This window comes from Sceloporus occidentalis, unplaced genomic scaffold (assembly GCF_023333645.1).
Source record: "Sceloporus occidentalis isolate IW3139 unplaced genomic scaffold, rSceOcc1.0.p SCAF_222, whole genome shotgun sequence".
Classification (NCBI taxonomy): domain Eukaryota; kingdom Metazoa; phylum Chordata; class Lepidosauria; order Squamata; family Phrynosomatidae; genus Sceloporus; species Sceloporus occidentalis.
This window is the reverse complement of record NW_028317202.1, coordinates 1,235,211-1,241,960: the sequence shown is the minus strand read 5'-3', so window position 1 is coordinate 1,241,960 and position 6,750 is coordinate 1,235,211. Positions and strand designations below refer to the sequence as shown.

Here is a 6,750-nt window from a genome sequence, read left to right as displayed (position 1 = left end):
GGGTCACAGGGTGGAATAAAGGGGTAATTAGGGAGAATGAGGGCACAGGGTAGAAGAAAGGGGTATTGAAGGAGAATGGGGGGTCACAGGGTGGAATAAAGGGGTATTGAAAAAGAATAGCATCACAGGGTAGAATAAAGGGGTATTTAGGGAGAATTGGGGCCACAGGGTAGAATAAAGGGGTATTGAAGGAGAATGGGGGCACATGGTAGACTAAAGGGGTATTAGGGAGAATGGGGAGGTCACAGGGTAGAAAAAAGGGGTATTAGGGAGAATAGGGGGTCACAGGGTTGAATAAATGGGTATTAGGGAGAATGGGGGACACAGGGTTGAATAAAAGGATATGGAGGGTCGCAGTGTAGAAGAAGCAGTATTGATGAAAGGGGTATTGAGGGAGCATGTGGGGGTCACAGGGTGGAATAAAGTGGTATTAAGGGAGAATGAGAGCACAGGGTGCAATAAAGGGGTATTGAAAGAGAATGGGGTCACCGGGTAGAATAAGGGGCTATTTAGGGAGAATATGGGGCACAGGATAGAATAAAGGGGTATTGAGGGAGCATGTGGTGGGTCACGGGGTGGAATAAAGGGCTATTTAGGGAGAATATGGGGCACAGGGTAGAAGAAAGGGGTATTGAAGGAGAATGGGGGGTTACAAGGTGGAATAAAAGGCGTATTAAAAGAGAATGGGGTCACAGGGTAGAAGAAAGGGGCATTGAAGGAGAATGGGGGGGTCACAGGGTAGAAGAAAGGGGTATTGAAGGAGAATAGGGTAGGGCTGCAACAATTAATCAATAGAATTGATAATGAAAATCGTTGTTATTTGTGATAAGTTGTTAAAGAGTTTCATTATGGATTGATATAATAAATAAATGGAATATAAGATGAGGGGTTTTTAGAGTAAATGCTCTGATAAATACCCCTTTTCTGATCGGACAGTACCTGTAAGATCCTGATCTCCGCAGAGCTGCTGGATCCTCCTCCCTGGCAAGCGCTGAGCGTCCCTGTCATGTGATGACAAACCACCGCTACTCTCCTGCCGTGGCTTCTGTGATGGAGCGCCGGCGTCACGTGACCTTTCCGGTGCTCCGTTATAAAGGCTCCCGCAAAAGTGCCGCCCAGCAGCGCTGGTTTGTCTACGTACTTCACGCAGCCCCCCCACCAGCTGCCCCCACTAGACACCAGTGATTTTTTGGGGGGGCATAACGCATATCAGGGGGACAGAGTGGCGTGTCAGGGGTGTATAAGGCATATCGGGGGGAGTGGCATATAGGGGGTATAAGGCATATCTGGGTGGCAGAGTGGCATACAGAGGGTATAAGGCATATATGGGTGGCAGAGTGGCATATAGAGGGAGTAAGGCATATCTGGGGCAGGTTGGCAAAGAAAAGGAAATAAAAACAAGAAATGTTTTTTTCTCACTCATAGTTTTTTATGAAATATGAAAAAACAGTTTAGATGTGAATGAATATTTATTAATAAAATGTTTTTTAGGTAGTTTGGGAAATATGGTGTTTGGGCTCCTGTGGCTTTTATTATTATTAAGTCCGTATAATAAGAAGGCGGTTAGAGAAATGAGTTGTGATAGAGATAAATGACACGCTAATGGAAACTTTACACTTTTTATTCTGTTTGTTCAAATTATTTGAAATAAACGGAAAATTTGCATGTTGTTTTTTTATCCGATTATTTTTAAAACAACCAGTTAACTAATTGATTATTAGTTATAGTTGCAGCACTAGAATGGGGGGGTTCACAGGGAGAACTAAAGGGGTATTAGGAAGAATGGGGGTCACAGGGTAGAATAAAGGGTATTGAGAAACAATCTGGGTCACAGGGTGGAAATAAGGGGTATTGAGGGAGAATGATGGGTAACAGGTGGAATAAAGGGGTATTAGGGAGAATGGGGGTCACAGGGTGGAAGAAAGGGGTATTGAGGGAGAATGGGGGGCACAGGGTAGAAGAACGGGGTATCGAAGGAGAATAGGGTAGGGCTGTAACAATTAATCAATAGAAACGATTATGAAAATCGTTGTTATTTGTGATTAGTTGTTAAAGATTTTCATTACGGATTAGTTGAATGAATTTTATGGAATATAGGATAAAATGCCCCTGGTCTTACCGTATATTCTGATCGGACAGTACCTGTAAGAGCCTGATCTCCGCAGAGCTGCTGGATCCTCCTCCCTGGCAGTTGCTGAGCGTCCCTGTCATGTGATGATGACACAAACCGACGCTACTCTCCTGCCTTGGCTTCTGTGACGGAACGCCAGCGTCACGTGACCTTTCCGGTGCCGGCCAGCAGCGGGGGTTTGTATAAGTACTTCGCGCAGCCCCCCACCAGCTGCACCCACTAGACACCAGTGATTTTTTTTGGGGGGGGGCAGAGTTGCGTATCGGGGGTGGGGAGCTGCGTATCAGGGGTCTATAAGGCATATCGACTGGTGGCAGAGTGGCATATAGGGGGTATAAAGCTTATGGGGGGAAATAACTGGTGGCAGGTTGGCAAAGAAAAGGAAATAAAAACAAGAAATGTTTTTTTCTCACTCATAGTTTTGATGAAATATGAAAAAACTGTTTAGATGTGAATGAATATTTATTAATAAAACGTTTTTTAGGTAGTTGGGGAAACATGGGGTTTGGGTTCCTGTGGCTTTAATTATTATAAAAGGCTGTATAATAAGAAGGTAGTTAGAGAAATGCGTTGTGATAGAGATACGTTAATGGAAACTTTACGCTTTTTATTCTTTGTTCAAATTATTTGAAATAAACGGAAAATTTGCATGTTGTTTTTTTATCCGACTATATGAAAAGAAACAGTTAACCAGTCGATTATGAAAAAAATCTTTGGTTGCAGCCCTAGAATGGGGGGGGGTCACAGGGTGAACTAAAGGGGTATTAGGGAGAATGGGGGGTCACAGGGTAGAATAACGGGGCATTGAGAGACAATTTGGGGTCACAGGGTGGAATAAAGGGCATTGAGGGAGAAAGAGGGGTAAGAGGTGGAATAAAGAGGTATTAGGCAGAATGGGGTCACAGGTGGAAGAAGGGGTATTGAGGGAGAATGGGGCACAGGGTGGAAAAACGGGGTATTGAGGGAGAATGTGGGGCCACAAATGGAATAAAGGGGTATTAAGGAGAATGAGCGGTGTCACCGTGGGGATGGGGGTAATGCAGATCACACGCGGAATAGTGGGAGGTACCAGTTGATAAAGTGGCTATTAATGGGGGACACTGGCTTGCACAGGGGGTAACTGTGGGATGCTGAAGTTGCTGCCTCTCATGATCCTCTTCCCCGTAGACCTGTTTGAAGCTGTCCAGGAGATTCTACCCGAACTGCGGAAGATTGGGATAAAGACCTGGGTCATTGGCCCCGGGAATACCCCGATGATGTCAGGAACCTTCAGAAAATGATAGACGAGACCTCAGAGGCTGAGCCTCCTTCCCAGCCGAGGGTGCCAAGAAACCCAATGGACACCGCCATCTGTATCTTCATCTCCGGCACCCAGTGTTACCAAAAATTGATTACGATAGTGCCGTCATATTCCACAGCGTGGTATCATGTCACTGAGTACCTCCTGTAGGGTGTGGCCGTGACTGTACCCTTTCTTGTTGCCGCTTTTTAGGGTTACCGAAAGCGGCTCGGATCAGCCACCTGAAAACCCTAATGTGCTACCCCTTCCACCAGTTGTGCTGGGCACACTCTGATGACATCATCTACATGTCACTGCCCCTATATCACAAGTATTGAGCCCTACTGGGCATCGGGGGCTGCATCGGTATCGGTGAGTGTTCAGTGATGCTGCTGAGCCGTCCGGGCGCTCCATGTTGGGCATTAGGGGATGTCTACGTTCCTGGTGCTGCGTATGTCGTTCATGTTTTTTCCTCCCCAATCAGGGGCTTCACTTGTACTGGAGGAACGATTCTCTGCCACCCAGTTATGGAGCGATTGCTGTAAATATAACATGACTGTGTTTCAGAACATCGGGGAGCTGTACCGGTACCTAACAAACCAGCTACAGGTAAGGCTCTTTACACCTGCTTGTAGCGTGCCCTCTGTGGCCCCTCTCACTGCCTTTATTCTTGGACCCCGTGGTTGTGACAGGTCTGAGGCACATTGTGGGCTATCTGGGATCCATGTCCCCCATTACCATAACACTTGTGTCCCTCTAATTTTTCTCTCGCGGACGTTATTTACCTGCTAGTTATGGTGTTGCATTTGTAAAGTGCTGAGTACACCTGGTGATGCTGTATAAAGCTCTTGGGGTTCTTACTGTGGCTGATGCTTTTTGGCCTGTATGTGCAGCTGGCCTCATGCTCTTGTGTCTTTGCAGGAGAGACCAGGCTTCTCATCTCTCCAGTTACCCCCATGTCACCCTTCCTGGGGTATGTGGGCAGCCGGGAGCTCTCTGAGAAGAAGCTGCTAAGGGATGTTTTCTGGGTCGGTGACTGCTTCTTCAATACAGGAGACCTGATGATGCAGGATGAGTTGGGCTTCGTGTACTTCCGGGACCGCACTGGAGACACCTTCAGGTACTGAGCATGTGGAGGTCACCTTTTCCTCCCTCTGACACAGTCTCCCTGCCCCTGACACAGTCTCCCTGCCCCTGACACAGTCTCCCTGCCCATACCTGATACAGTCCCTTACGAAAAAAATTTTTGGACATGAAAAAACTGCAATACTGCACTTTTACTGCAGTATTACTGCAGATTTACTGCAGTTTTACTGCATTTGTACTTCACTGTACTGCAGTTTTACTGCAGTTATTTTTGTAAGGAAGTACAAATGCAATAAAGCTGCAGTACATTGAAGTACAACTGTAGGTTTGCAATATAAAAAAAAAAGTGCAGTAAATGTGCAGTAAAAGTGCAGTATTGCAGTTTTTTCATGTCCAAAAAACTGCAGTATTACTTCAGAAAAACTGCAGTAATTTTTTGTAAGGGGTCTCCCTGCCCATACCTGATACAGTCTCCCTGCCCCGACACATTCCCCCTGCCCCTGATACAGCCTCTCTGCCCATACCTGATACAGCCTCCCTGCCCCTGATACAGCCTCCCTGCCCTGTCCCTGATACAATCTCCCTGCCCCATCCCTGATGCCGTTTTCGTATACAAACCTTCATTTGTCTAAATAAGCATAGGGATTTGGCATAGTGCGCAGGTAACAATTTTTTTTGTTGTTTATTCTATGTATTTTGGGCTGATGACTACTATAGCCATAGCTACTACCCAAGAGTTTGAGCGCAGGGCTTTCTTCTGTGTGTTTTGTTTTTCAATTTTGTATTTCACAGCTAGGTTACAAGTGCTGCCGCCCATCCCATGTGGTCCCTATTAAGGGCTAATAAGTGTAAGGGCTAATAAGTGTTTAGGGGTTCAGAGAATACCCCTTTCTGTCTCATTAGATATTTTTCTCTTTAGCTCAAAGCAGCAAGGTGAATTGTTCAGTGTAGGACTCGCCTAAGAGGTTTGCCGTGACGTGGCAGGCGAGCTTCCATTTTAATGGACATTGGAGTGAAACTAAAAAATCCTTTTCGTTTTCGTATAATCCTATTGCAGATGGAAGGGAGAGAACGTGGCAACCACTGAGGTGTCGTAGATCCTGAGTGGGCTGGATTTCTTCCAGGAGGTCAATGTGTTTGGTGTAGTGGTCCCAGGTAACACGACCCTCTCATACCCCCCAATATTTGCTGCCCTCATAGATTGTGGAAGGTGAATCTTCACTTGATTTTTTTTCTCCAGGACACGAGTGCCGGGCCGGCATGGCATCTGTGACTCTGCGCCGCGGCCACAGGCTGGACCTGGAGAGACTTTACACCCACGTAGTGGAGTCCATTACCTCGTACGCCTGTCCACGGTTCATACGATTGATGGTGAGTCTGGGTGTTGGTTACTGTGTGATTGGTTGCTGGTGAATGGGATTCCCCTGTGTGATTGGTTACTGGTGTATGGGATTCCCCCTGTGTGATTGGTTGCTGGTGTATGGGATTCCCTTGTGTGAATTGTTGCTGGTGTATGGGATTCCCTTGTGTGAATGGCTGCTGCTGTATACGATTCCCCTGTGCTATTGGTTACTGGTGTATGCCATTCCCCTGTGTGATTGGTTACTGGTGCATGGTATCCGTGTGGTTGCTAAGCCCTGTACGTTGTTCTGTAGGAGGCGATGGAGTGCACGGGGACCTTTTAACAGCAGAAGCTCCGCCTGGTCAAGGATGGTTTCTCTCCCTTGCGCGTCCAGGAGTGGACGAGAGCGGTCACTGTAAGTGGCCCCTCACAGAGGATCTGTACCATCGGATCATGGACTTGGAGTTCAGGGTTTAGCGGGAGGTAGTAGTGGGGGGTATCCATTCCAGCATTTTCTAATGGTTACGTCACGGAAAAGCCTGGGAATCGTTTTGTAAATTTATCTTTTGATAAAAATGTAACTTACGGGACACAATGCGCAGACGTTTTTGTGAATTTTTGTCTTCCTTCGTATTATTTTATATTTTACTATAAAATGGTAACAAAATCTCATATTAAAGCGGAACAGATTGATGACTTTTTCATTTTATTTAAACAGTTTGGTGTGTGGGGAGGGTATTTAATGGCCCTCTCAAGCAGCTTTACAGGTTAGGATTGTGTGGTTAGGGGGCGATGGTTGGATGTATTTTTCGTACAGCTCTCTTGTGGTTGAGAAACTACCCTTTACCCTGCTGAGCCCTCATAATACAGACCCCGTGGACAGATTCCAGGGCTTGTTATGTAAATCAGCCC

General features: G+C 46.4%; 1 pseudogene; it reads left to right on the top strand.

Annotated features, from left to right (window-relative positions):
• Nucleotides 1-1,011: 1,011 nt before the first annotated feature.
• On the top strand, nucleotides 1,012-6,181 carry LOC149276997 (long-chain fatty acid transport protein 3-like; annotated as a pseudogene).
• The last annotated feature ends 569 nt before the right edge of the window (nucleotides 6,182-6,750 follow it).